Source organism: Narcine bancroftii, chromosome 11 (genome assembly GCF_036971445.1).
Source record: "Narcine bancroftii isolate sNarBan1 chromosome 11, sNarBan1.hap1, whole genome shotgun sequence".
Taxonomy (NCBI): Eukaryota; Metazoa; Chordata; class Chondrichthyes; order Torpediniformes; family Narcinidae; genus Narcine; species Narcine bancroftii.
The window spans coordinates 101351722-101370290 of NC_091479.1; the positions used below are offsets into that span (position 1 = coordinate 101351722).

General features: G+C 44.7%; 1 long non-coding RNA gene across 1 annotated transcript in view; it reads left to right on the forward strand.

Moving 5' to 3' along the window:
• Window positions 1–18569, forward strand: part of LOC138746232 (uncharacterized) — a 189344-nt gene that overhangs the window by 130546 nt on the left and 40229 nt on the right. Inside the window, exon 4 of the long non-coding RNA XR_011346812.1 lies at window positions 5104–5186. This is a non-coding gene — a long non-coding RNA (uncharacterized lncRNA). The remainder of the gene's footprint in view (window positions 1–5103; window positions 5187–18569) is intronic.

The window sequence follows — 18569 nt, forward strand, 5'->3', positions numbered from 1 at the left end:
GGGGGCTAAGAGTGGTGTTAATGTGGGAATCGATGAAAGGATAAGACAGGATGCGTTAAAAAAATTTGCAAAAAAAAAATAACAATTTAGGTTTCATATTTCTTGCAAAGTAGAAGGAGGCTGTTTGGCCCAACAAGGCTAAATGAGCTCTGAGGCACTCTCAGCCCCCCAGTTAAGTTTCTGAGGAGAATAGTATTTTAAATTGGGCAGTTGTCATCTGCAAACTTACCAGAAAGGGCAGTGAAAGGAGTTTCGTTGGAATTAGACACATTTTTTAAGATACAGATCGCGTATTTAAGAGAGAGATGAGGTGAAATGCTTTTCTTCCAAGGAGGTCGTGGGTCTTTAGATCTCTCTTTCTTAGCGGACAGTGCCTGAGTATATTGTTAAGGTAGGAATCTCCGGATGAAAGACTATCCTTGGTAGGTGGACTCATAATTACATCAACAATAATCTGATCAAATGGCCAGGCAGTTTCATGGTCCGAATAACCTGCTCCTGATGTGTATGCTTGTCAATATTTTAAAAAAGGGTGAGAGGAGATTTGATAGAGGTATACAAAATTATGAGGGGTACACACAGGTTAAATGTAAGCAGGTAAGAACAAGGGGACATGGGTTAAGGTGACAGGTGAAGGGGAACATTAGGGGCACCTTCACATAGAGTGGTGGGAGTGTGGAATGAGCTGCCAGCTGAAGTGGTGCATGTGGGCTCAATTTTGAGATTTAAGAAAAAAATTGGATATGTACATGGATTGGAGGGCTACGGTCTTGGTGCAGGTTAATGGGACAAGGCAGAGTAAATAGTTTGGCATGGATCAGATGGGCTGAAGGGCCTGTTTCCATGCGGTAGTGTTCTGTGAAAGAGTGGAATTAATTAGAGAGATCTGTGAAAGAAAGCACAAGCACAATGGGCCAAATGGCCTCCTGCTTTGATTCCATGAGGCTTCGAAATCTGATCATTGTAATTCAAAGGAGCATCTTCACCGTAGTGTGCCTGCACTAAGCTGGACGAATGAAAGTTGTCCTTCGACATAATGAGCTGGTTTAAGAGCTTACTTTGTAAAGAAAAAATGGCAGCATTGTTAGAGCTGCTGTGACGGCAGCACTGACACTGGTGTGGACCTGGGAAGGACGGGCAGCGGAGACACAGCACTTCCCCAGGGGGTCCTACTGCCCAGTCCGACTGCCAAGAGCTCCGAACAGGCTTTAAGCAGGATGCCACGGTGTTTTATTTTAAAATCCTGCCACTGCAGGGTCTGGACCCAAGATGGCAGTGCCTATATTTGGCAGCACCCTCGAGGGGTTGCAGACTCCTGGGTACCGGAGAACCAGCGCAGGGCACCAGGTTAACAGAGAGAAAGAGAAGCAGAAGGGATGACCCTACAAGATGGTAACTGTAGTGGTGGGCCAGGGAAGGGCTCTGCGCCTGAATTGGACACACACAGCCAGCAAGCTGTTGACGGCTTGTGTGCGAGGAAGCCACACAGGACTAAAGCTGCTGGCAACTTGAGGTCTAAGGACTCACACCATGTTGTGGGCTGCTGGAGATCATGGTCATGGGATCCAGGTATCAGAGCCTGGATTACTAAGCATGCTGACGGCAAGGAAGGTTACTGAAGTGCCCTGGGCACTGAAGGCTTCCTCATTTTGTCAGAGGTTTGGATCTGGTTTGAACTGAACAAGAGTCTTGTGTGGCTGCAGAGGCTGCAGGATCGCTGGAGACGAATCCACGAGCATTCGGTGATTCTGGGGGTTGGGGGGGGGTTCTCTTTTGCTTCTGTTTCACTGACTGTAAGGGGCGCAGGGCAATGCTTATGACGAATCTTTGCCTTATGGAAGACTAAAGGCAATTTCATGTAATATTACATTTCTGTTTTATTACACGACAATAAATAGTATCTGTAAATTGCAGCAGGTTCGATTCCTCTCCATAGCCAACCGGGGAGCTGTTGATGAGCATCCGAGCAGTCTCCAGGATTCTCAGGGGCAGCAGTTGATTGGGAGCAATTGATTATGAACCTTATCTTGTCACTGATAATTCAGAGGTAACATTCCGTGAGGCGGACATCAGACCTAGACCTTCATCAGTCAGTCAAGAAGGTAGAAATCAAGCCAATACCACCTCTGCCTTTGCTCGTGAGGATTGGGCATCTACATCAGGACGAAGACTGACAACTACTCCTTCCTCTTTTCTCTGACTTCCCCATGCCCCCTCTATCCTCTTCTCACATCTTCTGTCCTATACTCTCGGACAACCCCCTCCCCCCAAATTCTTTCAAAGTTCCAAGTCCAGATTTATGGTCAGAGTACATACATGACATCACATACAGTCCTTAGATTCTTCTTCCTGATTACCCTTTATCAGTAGCGTAAAAAAATTGTACTCAAGTAAGATACATATATAAAAGGGTGAAATGTAAACAAACTGTGTGATGCAGAAAGTAAGTATTAATAATGTGCAAAGAAACAGCTCTAACATGAGTCCCTGATCGAGTTTGTTGTTGAGGAGCCTGATGCTGGAGGGGGGATCAGCTGGTCCTGGACCTGGGGGTGCGAGTCTTGTGACACCGAGACCTCTTTCCTGATGGCAGCAGCGAGAACAGAGCGTGTGCTGGGTGGTGTGGGTCCTTGCTGCTGCTCTCCGACAGCCCCCCTTTCCCTTAGTAATGTAGAATCTTTCCCTCTTCCCACTCCCAAGCGGTGACTGACCATTTCTAGCCACAGATGCTGCCTTCCCTGCTCAAGATTCCAGCGTCTGCAGCTTTTGTGTTTCAGCCTCTGAGCTGCTGCAGGATACAGCAGAGGGCAATGTGGAGTCCGATTTCACCCACCGCTAGTTCCAAATTGCTTTTTCTCTGCAGCTAAGGGGGTTCAAGGAAATTTACAGCTCAGAAACAGCCCTTCATATCAAAGGTGCCTCTTGCTGGGGGGTAACTCAGAATTAATCTCTCTCAAAAGTTCAAAAAATTAAAAGGTTCAAATGTTTCTTTTATTGTCACAACATAATACTGTACATTAAAAATGTGCTTCAACCATAAGGTAGACAAAGACTCGCCATGAGCATTGCCCGACACCCCTAACAATGGGAGAAAGAGAAGCAAAAGAGAGTCCCTTCAAAGACACCGACCAAGTGTCCATGGATTTGCCTCCGGCACCCACCGGACTCCTATTTGATTCATCAGTAACACAACCTCCAGATCCAAATGGATCGAAATGGGTTCTAATATCGACTGCAAATTAATTCCTTTACTCCGTTCTCTAACCTGAGCTTCTCATCGATCTGAATTCCTGTCTATCCCTGTGGCCGATGCTAACATGCGCGTGAAGTGTTTAAAGAGCAACTCAGCTGTGTGATCCCATTCACTACTTAACAAGTGCAGTACTCAAAAGTGCTGAAGTAAGGGGTAGCCACAGTTTCTGGCCTAGGGCCTTCATTCATTATTTAAAAAATGGACAGTCTTCTGAATAAAAAGGTGGGGTAAGGGGGGATGGGAGGAGGGGAAGGGGCAGGGGATGAGAACAGGCTAACAGATAAGAGGTGGATGCAGGTGGGGGGGGTAGAAGGGAAGGAAGCTGAGAAGTGTTAATGGGAGGGGACAGAGGCTAGATCTCAGGAGAAGGAAGGGAAGGGTGGAGTGCTGGAAAGAAGGAGGGAAGAGGGAGATGGGGAGGGGATTAACAGAAACTGGAGGTTGATGCTAATGCCATCTGATTGGATGTTATTAATCCACATCTCTAGCAACTCTGATAACTTTCCTCCTGCTTATCAAGAATCCAAACACCACTGCTTTAAGTCATTGACTGTTGTCATCAGTCTTCGAGGAAGAGGAAGAGGGTTCTGAAGACTCTCAAGCCTCACCAAGAATGAATTTCATCTCTTCCTTACCTTAAATGGACAAGCAATGATTTTAAAACAGAGTTAGATTCTCCTACAAGAGTCATTATACAACAGTAGGAGGGAAAACAGGAATTTGGCCCAACCCACCAATGCCAACTAAGTTGCCTACATTTGGTCCATATCTATCTGAGCCTTCCTATTCAAGTTCAAGTTTATTTATCATCCGATTGTACAAGTACAACCTGACAAAATGGTCCATGGTGCAACACATTGCAAACACACATACAGACATAGCATACATATGCACAGTACTTACATAGTCCGACTGACCTGAACCTGGTCCATAATCCTCCATTCCTCGCCCATCAATGTATCTGACCAAATTCTTCTTAAATGTTAATATGGAGCCAGCATTCACCACTTCAGCTGGCAGGGTTGTGTAACTTCTCAACAGGCCCTTTATTATTATTTAACTCAGCACTTCTGATGTATGTAATTTAGCCTTTTATAGAAATGTCTTCCATAGATCAAGGACTGGCTGAATTTCTGCCCTTCCCCCACCCTCCTCCAACCTTTACAAATATTCATCTGACTCCCTTCTGAAGGTTATTATCAATTCTGCTTCCTCTCTCTTTGCAGGCGTAGTTTGTAAGCTCAGAACAAAACATTGTAAAGAATAACAAATTCTCATCGCTCTGGGTTATTTTGCCAATTAGGATCTTTTGTGTTCAGTTGCCGACACCCCTGCCAATGCAAAACAATTTTCCACCATTCCCTCCCGTTAAAACACTCTTTAACCAGGGCGGCACGGTCAGTGTAGTGGTTAGTGTGACTCTACTCGACCCGTGTTTGAATCCGGTGCTGTCTGTAAGGAGTTTGAACATTCTCCCTGTGACCTGTGTGGGTTTCCTCCAGCTGCTCCGGTTTCCTCCAAAATTGTATTGTTAGTAGGTTAATTGGGTGTAATTGGGCTACACTGGCTCATGGGCTGGAAAGGCCTATTACCATTCTGTATGTATACATTTAAATTTAACTTTCTTTAGGTTAAGCTAGAACAATAGGGATATTTAAAGGACTCATAGAGATTCATGGATGTAAGAAAAATGGACTATGAGGAAGGGTTAGATTGATGTGAAGGTTTCCACAGTTTCGGTGCAACAGTGAGGCTGAAAGGCCTGTACTGTTCTATGCTCTCAAATGCCAACATCTCCAACCTCTTCCTCCAATGTTTCTTTACAGAGAGTTATCTAATTTCCTTTTCAGAATTACTTATGAATCTGCTTCGCCTCTCCTGACAAGTGACAAAGATTTGCATTATTTCCCCATCTGGCTGTCTTTTTTTGAAGGTAGGATGATACCTGTAGAAATTATTTAATATCAAAGCCTCTGAAAGTATCGGAGCCTTATTAAATATTCTGAATATGTCACAAATGGTGATAACACTTTCTACTGTGAATAATAGCTTTTTAAACTGTATTCACAGAAGAGGTGAATGACGGTACATTATCAAGCCTTTTTATTGGACTTGATTAGAAGCTAACAGCATTGGAAGTCAAAGGATAGAGGATTTCTGAAAACACACTTTCTAATTTATTTCTCAGCTGAGTGAATAGCATTGACTAACGTTCTCTGATTACAAGTCAATAATCACACATCATCATAATTCAACAGCTGAAGCTTTAAGCAACTTTATAATTGTTTGTGTTTTAGAAGGAAAAGGTTGTGAATTATTTAACTTCTTCAATGCCTTTTGATATATCATTCATTCATTTAGAAAACTGAGTGCTTTTTTGGAACGAGAGACACCTGTGAGTTGAATCCTCTGAAGTGTAACTGTGCTGATCAGTGGATGACTGGTTCTGGGGCAACATTAGTCCAATGAAGGAACTGAAATAGAGAGAAAAATAAGCTTTAGATTTTCAACATAGTTATGTCAATTGTAAGAAAAGATGAAAATGCAGGAAATCAGATAACACATCAGGTGGTGTCAGTGGAGAGTTAATGTTTCAGATCGATGTCCGCAATGATGTGGAAAACCAAGAATATCACAGTTTGGTGAAGCAAAAATTGGATCAGAACCTGTGACCTGAAATTATGCAGACTATGTTGCATGCTTTAACTTCAAACAGGTTCTCATCCCTCACCATTATTCACACGCACACACACGCACACGCATGGAGAATATAGTTTTAAATTTAAATTTAGACTTACAGCATGGTCACAGACCCTATTGGTCCACAAGCCCACGCCGCCTAATTGACCTACACTTCAGGTACATTTTGAAGGGTGGGAGGAAACCCACCCAGACGTGGGGAGAACATACAAACTCCTCATTGACAACATCTGATTCGAGCCCAGGTCACTGTTGCTGTGACAGCGTCACAATGTCTGCTACACTCCTATGCCAGTGTATGTTCATAGAAAGGCAGAGACATATACAATCCACACCCACATAAACTATGATTGCAGAAAGACACACACAAAGACATACACTTTTTATCATAAACTATTTAAATACACACACACTCACACACCTGGTTCATTGTGTCCAATATGCCTCTACTTCTACTTATTTTTAATACAAAGTTGGCTCCCAGTGTTCATTGTATTTTCTCAGCGTTTGATCATTAGATTATCCACAGATTAATAAAGGATAACCTCAAGGGGTTTAACTACCCCAGCAGATTGCATTTATTTTAATTCTTGCTCTCTGCAATGCAAAGACAATTTGCCTCAGCCCCTACATTCAGTATCCCAGACAGCCCTCTCTGCTCATCAGGAAGTATAATGAGTGTATCTGAATGGCAGACACCAACTCAGTGCTAAGGGCTCAGGCGAAGGTGTGCCGAAAATAGCTGAGGCAGCCTAGTGACTGAGTTCGGATTGGCTGCCAAAGGGATCTGTGTGGCCAATGAGCACCCAAGCCCTAAGAACAAAAACCATTCATTGTTAGGAAAAGGCTGTTCAGGAGGTTAGAGCTAATCACGTTGAGGTTTCACAGGGCAATACTGCATTTTTTTTGCAGCTGAGAGTTGTTAAAAAAGGAGGCTTGCAAGCAAAGACAACAAGCAGCATCAAGTCAAGAAAAACTTGACTGGCTTTTGGGTGAAGATGGGGTTTAACCAAGAAGCTGACTGCTTCCTCTGTGAGACTTGAGCCGAGTTACTGCTATAAAAAGTTACTTATATTTTGGTGTAGTTTTGATTCAATGTTCCATCACTTTCCATTAAAATACAACACGAGGCAAACAAGTCAAATCAAGTTTATTGTCATCCGATTGTACAAGTCTTCTTTGGCTTGACTTCACAGACAAAGATTTATGGAGGGGTAATGTCCACGTCAGCTGCAGGCTCGTTTGTGGCTGACAAGTCCGATGCGGGACAGGCAGACACGGTTGCAGCGGTTGCAAGGGAAAATTGGTTGGTTGGGGTTGGGTGTTGGGTTTTTCCTCCTTTGTCTTTTGTCAGTGAGGTGAGCTCTGCGGACTTCTTCAAAGGAGGTTGCTGCCCGCCGAACTGTGAGGCGCCAAGATGCACGGTTTGAGGCGATATCAGCCCACTGGCGGTGGTCAATGTGGCAGGCACCAAGAGATTTCTTTAGGCAGTCCTTGTACCTCTTCTTTGGTGCACCTCTGTCTCGATGGCCAGTGGAGAGCTCGCCATATAACACAATCTTGGGAAGGCGATGGTCCTCCATTCTGGAGACGTGACCTACCCAGCGCAGTTTGATCTTCAGCAGCATGGATTCGATGCTGTCGGCCTCTGCCATCTCGAGTACTTCGATGTTGGAGATGAAGTCGCTCCAATGAATGTTGAGGATGGAGCGGAGACAACACTGGTGGAAGCGTTCTAGAAGCCGTAGGTGATGCCGGTAGAGGACCCATGATTCGGAGCCGAACAGGAGTGTGGGTATGACAACGGCTCTGTATACGCTAATCTTTGTAAGGTTTTTCAGTTGGTTGTTTTTCCAGACTCTTTTGTGTAATCTTCCAAAGGCACTATTTGCCTTGGCGAGTCTGTTGTCTATCTCGTTGTCGATCCTTGCATCCGATTAAATGGTGCAGCCGAGATTGGTAAACTGGTTGACCGTTTTGAGTTTTGTGTGCCCGATAGAGATGTGGGGGGTGCTGGTAGTCATGGTGGGGAGCTGGCTGATGGAGGACCTCAGTTTTCTTCAGGCTGACTTCCAGCCCAAGCATTTTGGCAGTTTCTGCAAAACAGGACGTCAAGCGCTGAAGAGCTGGCTCTGAATGGGCAACTAAAGCGGCATCGTCTGCAAAGATTAGTTCATGGACAAGTTGCTCTTGTGTCTTGGTGTGAGCTTGCAGGCGCCTCAGATTGAAGAGACTGCCATCCGTGCGGTACCGGATGTAAACAGCGTCTTCATTGTTGAGGTCTTTCATGGCTTGTTTCAGCATCATGCTGAAGAAGATTGAAAAGAGGGTTGGTGCGAGAACGCAGCCTTACTTCATGGCATTATTAATGGAGAAGGGTTCAGAGAGCTCATTGCTGTATCTGACCCGACCTTGTTGGTTTTCGTGCAGTACAACCCGGCGAAACAGCGTCCTTTGGTCCTCAGTGCAAAACATGCAGACACGCAACCAGATATAACACACATACAGACAAACAGCACATATGCAGGACAAGCATTTCATCTCTACAAATATTGTTTTTTGAATGTGAGAGTCTCGGATGGTTAATGTGAGCTGTTCCTTTGGTCGTTCAGTATTCTCACTGCCCGTGGGAAGAAGCTGATCCTCAGCCTGGAGGTGCTGGCTCTGATCCTCCTGTATCTCTTCCCCAATGGGAGTAGCTGAAAGATGCTGTGTGTTGAGTGTCCTTAAAGATTTTGTGCGCCCTCTTCAGACAATGATCCCAGTAGATTCCATCGATGGAAGGGAGACTCCAGTGATCCTCTCTGTCACTCTAATGGTCCTGTGGTTTGACCTCCGATCCATTTCTCTGCAGCAACCTGTACCACACTGTGATGCAGCCGGCCTCGATGTACTTGATAGAGCTCCTGTAGAAGGTTGACATAATGGTGCCCACTTAAGTCTTCTCAGGAATTGCGCCTTCCTGACAAGTGAGGAGATGTTCTGTCTCCACAATAGGTCATTAGTTAAGTGAACTCCAAGGAACTTAGTGCTCTCCACTCTCTCGCTACAGGATTGTGTAGTGGAGGGTGGTCGGTCCTACTCCTCCCAAAGTCCACGATCATCTCCTTCATCTTGTCCATGTTGAGACTCAGGTTGATACTCTCACACCATTTCACCAGATCGTTGGTGCTGATGAGGCCAGTTACTGTTGTGTCATCTGCAAACTTGATGACACTGTTGGAGCTGATACAATCAAGCATCTCTTTCTTTACTGTACCCCACAGTAGATTCCTCTGGTCTGCAAGGCACAAATATATTCAAGATTCCTATATTGTCATGTAATAATACATAAAATGTAATATTACAAAAAATTGCTTTCTGCCTGCCCTAAGGCAAAGAGCCACCATTAGTGTCTCCCGGCGCCCCTTTCAGTACAAAAGACAAGAGATTCCCTTCAGAGCCACTGAGTATCCGTGGATTTGCTTAAATCCCTCCCGCAGCCTCTGAAGCTGCACAAACTCCTGCTCAACCCATCGGCCGCCCGAGGTCCAGATCCCAACCTCTGACACAAATCAGGCAGCCTTCAGTGCCCGAGGTCCTTCGGGATCCCTCTTGAGCGCCCTCTTGAACCCCAGCTCCGATATCTGATTGTCTGACCCGACCCAGCCACCCACAGCCCATGCAGGTCCCCCGACCCCATCTTCTGCGTGGGTTCCTCAGCCTTAACCCCTCACTAGTCTTGTAGGGTCACTGTCTTGTAGGGTCTTCTCCTCTCAACATTGCAAACAGGCTTTTCTGACGAATGATGAAGCAGATGAATTTATTGTTATATACATTATACAACATATATATGCACTGGAATTCTTAAATGAAAGTCACTGTCAATAATAATAAACCAGTGACAGAAAAGGTCCTACATTCTGAGGAATGAATCTGCAGAACAATATGACTGAGGCATTAATGCAGATTTCAACATTACACTAATGTCCATCAGATTAATTTATTAGTTGAGAATTTTTAAAGTAAAAATTTAGAGCATTAAATTTTGCTGCAGTCGAACAGGAATTTCAAGAAGCAAACAATAATATACATTAAATTAAAAAGAAATATTGAAACAAAAGATAGAGAATAAATCTTCACAGTTACTGCAGATAAAAGAGTGGTGTTAAAGTAGTTCAGCCAGTCCTTCTGTGGTGTTGCAGCAGTCCCTGATTAGTGTAACAAGCGGAGGTTCAAGGGCCTGACTGCTGTTGGAAAGGAGCTGTTCTTGAACCTGGAAGTGCTAGTCTTCAGGCATCTGTGTTTTCTGCCAAAAGGTAAGCAGTGAGAAGAGGTTGTGACCAGGGAGACGGGGGTCCTTTACGATGCTGGACGCCTTCTTGAAGAACCTGCAATGGGCCCGTCTATGTTTGCTACTTTCTGCAACCTTGTGCATCCCTGGGCATTTGAGTGACCGAGTCGTGGTGTAATCAGTCAGTGTACATCCCACAGTGCACTTGTAGAAGTTTGCTAGAATATTTGACGACATGCCTGATGTCTTCAGACTTCTTAGAAAATACAGGCATTGGTGTGCATTCTTCACAGCACCATGGATTTGATCAGCTCATTGCCATGACTTTCCCAGGCTTTAGGTAGTTCCGACAAACCTGGAAATCAATGTGCACAACAAGCTCCCTCAAATATCAACAAGATAAATGGTGTGTTCCTTGGTATTTTGGGTTCTCCTGATGGATAAGATGCTGCCCTTGTGCCAGTTTGCAAACTCGTTTCTATCCTTCTCTTCCTTAGGGCTCTTCTGCTTCTTAATTCCCATCTTTGCTTCCAAAAGTTAACCGTGCCTTATAAAACACATTCTCCAAACCAGGCAACATCCTGGTAAATCTCCTCTGCACTCTCTCCAAAGCTTCCACATCCTTCCTATAATGAGATGACCAAAACTGAACACAATATTCCAAGTGTGGTCTCACCAGAGATTTATTGAGCTGCAACATTAACTCTCGACCCTTCCACCCAATCCCTTGACTAATGAAGCCCAGCATACCAATGGCCTTTTATCTACCCTATCAACCTACACAGCAACCTTGAGAGATCTATCAGTTTGGACCCCAAGGTCCCTATGTTCTTCTATACTGGTAAGAATCCTGCCATTAACCATGCACTCCACCTTTATGCTTGACCTTCAAAACTACATGTGTTCACACTTTTCTGGATTGAACTCCATTTGCCACTTCTCCACCCAACATTGTATCCTGTCTATATCCTGTTATAACCTACGATAGCCTTCTGCACCATCCACAGCACCTCCAACCTTCATGTCAGCTGCAAACATACTGATCTATATTTCCACTTCTTCGTCCAGGTCATTCATAAAAATCACAAAGAGCAGTAGTTCCAGGACAGATCCTTGCGGAACTTCACTAGTCACTGACTTACAGGCAGAATATCTTAACATTTTAAATTGTAATATGTTCCATCTACTACTTCCCTCTGCTTTCTGCATCAAGCCAATTCTGAATCCACAAAGTTGCATGGATCCCATGGCTCCTGATTTTTTTAATGAGTCTATCATGGGGGACCTTATCAAATGCCTTACTAAAACCCATATATGACGCATCTACCTCCCTACCTTCAATTTGGTCTCTTCCTCAATTAAATTCATGAGGCACAACTTGCCCCTTTGAGGATAGTGGGTGCTTTTTTAAGACAGGGAGATTGCTTCGCTGAGCACATTTGCTCTGGTCGCACAGTGATAGGGATCTCCCAGTGGCCAACCAGATCAATTTCGTCCCACTCCCATGCTCAGATGTCTGTCTATGGCCTCATATACTATCCCATCAAAACCACCCATAAATTGGAAGATCACACTTGAGTTTCCATCTGGGCACTCTCTAACCAGATGGCTTTAACATCAACCTCCGCTTTCTGCTGGTCTATTCTCCATTCCCCCGCCCTTTTCTTTCCCTTCGTCTTCTTTCCTCCAGCTCTCCTCTCCCTTTCCTCTCCATTGCCAGACCCATCCCTCCACCCGCTGTTTTCTGGTATTGCCTCCTGCCTGTGGGACCATGCTCCTACCTCCACCCCACCATTTTGTCCAGCTGCCTGTCCACATTTTGCCCATTCCTTGATGAGGGACTCAAGCCTGAAAAATTGGTATGTGTCTTTATCTTTGCTATATAAAGTACATTGTTTGACCAGCTGAGTATCTCCAGCATCGTGTTGTTACTCCTCAAGTATCAGGACATTCAAGAGCCAGATAGCTGTTGGGATTAAAACAAAGCTGTTCCTGAATCTGGACTTGAGGCGTCTTTGCTTTAGACGGACTCACTGACCCAGTGAGCGAAGAAACTCCTCCAGGTTTTGTCCTGCAAACAACTTTTCTTTGTTTTCCACCATCCCTGAATCTTCCTGACTTTCCCTATTGACCTTTGCCCGCTGCTTGCCCATTCCCTGATCAATAACAGACCTTTCTTTGTGATTTTGAGTTGTGATCTCACCACTGATGAATGACAAATAGTTCCAAGGTCGGTGGTGGTCAGTCCTCAGGAGGTAAAGAGCAAGTAAACACTTTGGAGTGTGAAGGAGCTTGGTTGAATTGCAAACAATCATATCCTTCATGGATATTAAGTTCATGCAAATTACAGTGATTTGAATTGTAAAGACTGCAATATGGAAAAAAATTGCCTTAATTTCTTTTTAAGATGCTCAATAGATCTGATTATTCAGACGTATATTTGCATATGAATTTCACATGAATCTCCACAGTGGGAGTTATGACTTCAAGCAATGCACATATTAAAAAGATGATGATTTGCTCTGGTTCAAAGGGAATCTTCATAATATTGAGAATAGATTCACCAGATTTATTCATGGGCCTGGTTTATCATCTTGATGTATTCTCAACGGAGCTTTAAAAATTGAAAGGTGATTTCATTGAGGATTTAGAGAGGCACTGACACATAAGTGATTCCTCGTGACGCAGAGTCCAAGAAGAGTCATTCTCAGGATAAGAGCTCAGTCATTTCACTTCAGACTGAGTTGGGGAGAAATTTCCTTTCTCAAAGGATCGTGAATCTTTGGAATCCTCATTCGGCAGCAGATGCTTAGTCCTTGAGAATATATTCATGGATTTTTGTCCCTAAAGCAATCACGATAGAAGTGGTTTGAGAATGCCAGGTTCTTACCGAATGATGTCTGAACACAATCTGCTGGAGGAACTCAATGGGTCGAGCAGCATCAGCGAGAGAAAATGAATGGTCAACGTCTCAGGCCAGAATCTTTCATCAAGACTGTGGGTGTGGAGAAAAGAAGGTCTCTAACCTCAATGACTGTATTTGGGGTTCCATATTTAGACCAGTGGTTTTCAAGCTTTTTCTTTCCACTCGCCTACCACCTTAAGTAATCCCGTGCCATCGATGCTCTGTGATTAGTCAGGGTTTGCTTAAGGTGGTCTGTGAATGGGAAGGGAAGGTTGAGAATCACTGCTCTAGACCCAATTGTTACTGAAATATTTTGCTTGAGAAAAATTGTCATAGGCCCATTTCCTTTGGAGTTCTGAACTGCACATAACGAGTCAATTGGGAAAGATTAAAACAGTGGATTTCAAACTTTTTCTTTCCACCCACATCCCATCTTAAGCAATCCGTTACTGATCACAGAGCACCTATGGCATAGGGAATACTTAAAGTGGAATGTGAGTGGAAAGAAAAAGGTTGAAAACCACTGATTTAGACATACAGCAGTTACAAGCCCTTCCAGCCCACAAGCTTGTCCTGCCCAAATACACCAATAAACCTACAACCTTGGTACATTTTTTGAAGGGTGGGAGCAAACCAGAGCACCCAGAGAAAACCCACAGACACGGGGAGAACATACAAACTCCTTACAGACAGCGAGGGATTCGGATCTGAGGTGCTGGAGCTGTAATAACATTGTGCTCATTGCTATGGTAACTGCTAGCCTCCTCCACATTAGTGTGGCCAGTTGAGGACTTGGAAACCGTTTTGCAGAACATCGTGCTCTGTCCACAAACAGTAACCCTGAGAATCTGCTTGCATGCCATTTCAACTCTCCTTGTCATTCAAGATTTGATATCCTTTTGCCATGTAGTATTATACTACTTTTGCTTGCCACAAAGACACACAAAGATTGCCACTAGCCTAGCCTGTAGCCCCTGACAAAGGAGAAGGAGAAGCAGAAGAGAGTCCCTGCAGAGGCACCGTGGATTTTCCTCCTGCTCTCTTGCGACCTCTGCAGCCACGTGACCTCCTGTCCATTCCATCGGTGAACCCAAGCTCCCGGATCCAAACTCCCGATACAATCAGGAAGCTGTCAGCACCCAAGGCTCCTTCAGATGCCCTTTCTGGCCTCGGCACCCTCTCAAATCCTGGTTCCACTGGCACACAGCTTTGTGTCCATTTCAGCCACTGAGCCCCTTACAGGTCTCCTTCCCTGTTGTCACCAACGTTTCTCCCTCTCAGCAGAGCTGTTCTCCTGCTCTGGTGCTCTGTTCTGTTATTTCCCAGAATCTGACACACTGACCTATCTGTCCTGGGCCTTCTCCACTGCCAGAGTGTGGCCCAACATAAACTAGAGGAATAACACCTGTATTCCACCTGGGCAGCCTAATTCAAGAAACTGGTAGTGCTGCCACTGATGTGGACCTGGAATGAGCTGAGGCACATCTTCCAGCATCTTCACCAAAATCTTCTTAAATGACACAGCAGGTTTGAGGGTCAAGTTGCCTGCCCCTTGGTCCTCATCTCCACGATCAGAAGAATGGCAAAATGAGCGCAAAGGGCAGAAGTGAAACACGATGTGCTGCGATTGTAGTAAACACACCAAAATGCTGGAGGAACTCAGCCCGTCTATTCAGCATCTACAGGAGATGAAGATATATTGCCAAAGTTTCGGGCCTGAGCCCTTCTTCAAGGAGAAATCAGAAAAGGCTGAAGCAGAATGTATCAGAAAGGCTCAGAATTCAAACAACGGGGGAGGAATCCAGATGTGATAAGGGACTTGGTAGAATTTATCATGTCTCGGTGAAAGGAGTCAGGGAATGGAGAGACAATGGGGGATGAAGGGATTGGAGGAGAGTGTTTAACAAAAGCCAGAGAAGTCGATATTAATGCCATCCGGCAAGGGGCAGGAGCCATTTACTTCACACATTAACTTGAACTTCGCTGATCTCATGACTTTATTTAAGGTGGGGGCGTTAATCATTCTTGGAAGTTTGACCGAGGTTGTAAGTGAGGGAAGAAAGGAGATCTGGGGTGAGCAAAAGCATTGGTCAAGGCGGTGGGTATAAACGAAAATCTCAAACAAGGAAAGTAGGTAGCGAGGTGAAGAGGTTGAGAGAGAGAATTCCCCAAAAATGAGCCCTGGGAGATGAAGACTCAACCACAGAAGGAGGACTGGCAAAAATGCGTAAGGGAGCAGAACTGGAGAGATCCCAGAGAACCCAAGGCTGGGGCCCAATGTGCCATTGAGTTTGGAGAGTGGCCCATCCTGGTTAAAGAGGAGTTAATGCATTTATGTCGATCCCACACTAAATATAACAATCAGCAAATATGGGAATTTACCACCCTGGTTTTAAGGGGGGAGGGAATAGGCTGGTGTGGAGCAGGCTGAGTGATGATCTGTGAGAGGTGTATGAAATGATGAGGGGAACAGATAGGGTGGATGGTAAAAATCTTTATCTCATTGTTGGGCTGTCGAAGGGGAGAGGTGGGAGGTTTAGAGGGAATGTGAGAGGGTTTTTGTTTCCCACAGAGAGTGGTTGGAATTGGGAAGAGACAGAGACTCTCAGAGCATTTAAAAAGCAGTTAGACAATTATATGACGCAATTATATACCCACAAGGTGAAAGAGTTAATGCAGGTAATTGAGATTGATTCATGGAAAGTGGGCAGCATGGACACAGGGAGCATGGGGCCTGTTTTCCCCATGGCCATCTTGTGAATGCAATCATGAAGAAGGCTCGCCAGCAGTTGTACTTCGTTAGGAGTTTCTGGACAGTTCATATGTCACCAAAGACGCTTATCACTTTCGACAGGTATACTGTAGAGAGCGTTCTGACCCATTACATCACTGGTATGGAGGTGCCAATGCATAAGACTGGAAAAGGCTACAGAGAGTAGTGAACTCGACCAGCACCATCATGGGCACCAGTCTTCACTCCATTAAGGACACCTACAAGAGGTGGTGTCTCAAGAAAGCAGCGTCTATCATTAACAACCCCCACCACCCAGCCCATGACCTTTTCTTACTGCTCCCATCAGGAAGCCTGAAGATGAACACCCAATGGTAGAAAATCCCCTCCGCCATCAGATTTCAAAATACACTTCACTTTTTCTCTTCGCTTGCACCAACTTATTTTTAAAAATGTAATTTATAGCAATTTTTGCACCTGTGATGCTGCCACGAAACAATGAAATTTGCGACACGCGTTCACGACAATAAATTCTGATTCTGAAATTTGTGTCGACAGCATTCACAAGGGGATCATCCCATCAGACGTTACTGATCAAAGCTGGGCCTCCCATCAGACGTAACTGATCAAAGCTGGGCCTCTAATCAGAAGGCGTGTGGGTTGGGACTGAACAAGTCAACCAATACCTGATTAGTCAGCTCCATCTCACACAAAGCTTTTGGAAAGGAAGCTTCGTCCTTGTGAAGTGGCTACATTGACCCAAAGAGGTCACTCCCCAGAGAATGCATCTTTGTGAGGCGTTGTTAAGTGCTGACTAGATCTTCGTGAAGGACCGCTCTTTACCTCCTTGAAATAGTGCCACGAGGGGAGGGGGGAGTTAATGATCCATCTCAGGGGCTGCACATCAACCAGTCCATCAGCACTGCCCTGGGATCCGAGGCACTGGAAAGGGGTTGGCCCATGAAATCACAACCAAACCCCTGATGTGACTGGAACATAACCCGAGTTAGAGAGTTAAGGACAAACCTGATATCCTCAACCTGGGGACGTTCTCTGTGCAATCTGATATATTCACTTACAATTTTTATTGGGACTGTTTGGAATTTGATTTGTGTCTCAATGGGACCTTCCCTCAATAATGCTGCCAGATGCATCAGCTCCTGAGCAGATTTCAGATTTATATGATGTCACAAACACCCTGAGATTATTTACTGTGGGCGGGGCAGAATTACCACTTATTGGTAGAGGGGCTCCTCTAATTACGAGGGGGTTATGTTCTGATAAACCCATCATAAGTGGAAAAGAATCATGTTGAAAATTATACAATACCACACCTACCGAACATCATAGCCTAGCCCACCTTAAATGTGCTCAGGCCACTTACCATAGCCTACAGCTGGGCAAATTTGTCTAAAACAAAGCCTAACTTATAATTAAACGTTGAATATCTTTTATTCCACACTGAAAAAAAAACAATATTTTAATCATAAAATCACCCACCAGCGTACCATTGTAACTTCGAAAAATCGTAAGTCAAACCATCATAGGGAGAGGAGCAAAAAAACCTGTACCCAATTCACACATGTGAACAAATAAAGAAATGAGAAAAGTGATGTCAACAACAGAGATAGTACAGGATGGTTTCAATCCATCAACCTCTGCTACTCTGCAACACATTAGAAAATCCTTCTTGTTGTTCTTCCATGGAATCAGCTCTCCCCTTCTCCACGTTTCCACCCTCTGAGATTCCACAACCCAATCATTCTCCACACCTCCCACTTCCTTCCCTCCATGGGCAGCTTGGCGTATTCCTGCTCCTATTTCTTAAGTTCTAGAAAATCCTTCCCAAACCTTTCTCTCTCATTCCTACTCAGATGCTCCTTGAAACTGCTCTCTACAACTAATATTCTGGTTTCTGCCCTACTGACTCACAGGGACCGAGGGTTTTAAATCACAGAAACAGGCCCTTCAGCCCAATTTGTCTATGCTAACCAAGTGGTCTACCTGGGCGACTCGGACAGTGCAGCTGTTAGCGCAACGCTGTTACAGCAGTAGTGACTTGGTTTTGAATCTGGCGCCGTCTGTGAGGAGTTTGTACGTTCTCCCCGCGTCTGCATGGGTTTCCTCTGAGTTCTTCGGTTTCCTCCCACTGATTGAAATGTACCGGTAGTAGGTCAATTGGGTGGGATTGGGCAACGCAGGCTTGTGGCCCAAAAGGGCCTGTAACTGCGCTGTATGTCTAAATGTAAAATTTAAAATAAATCCCCTCTATTTTTAGATTCCCATATCCCAGAGAAGGGACAGCTTTACCACTTTTACCTCAGTTACTGCTTTAGCTGCAGATGCTCCAGGTTTAGGATGCTTTTTTTAAGGCAAAGCCGCTGTAGAAATGCAGATTGTTGTGGTAGCTTTGGTGTTGTTTGCGTACATTGCTTCTAATTTTGCTCCTGAGTCCTCCAACCGCTGATCTAACCTGCTAAAATATTGACCCACTCCCTATTAACTCAAAGGAAGCAATCTGCCACAAACCCGAGGTGGTAAATTTTCCTTCAGCTCTATTCTCCTCAGGAGGTAACACCAAACGATGTTTTTAAATTTCAGTGTTGCATTCAGTGAGATTTTTTTTTTGCTTTGTGTTTCCAGGAGTGTAGTTTTAGATGCAAAGAGTTCTGTGTGATTGGAGAGATTATTGTATGACAGCTACACT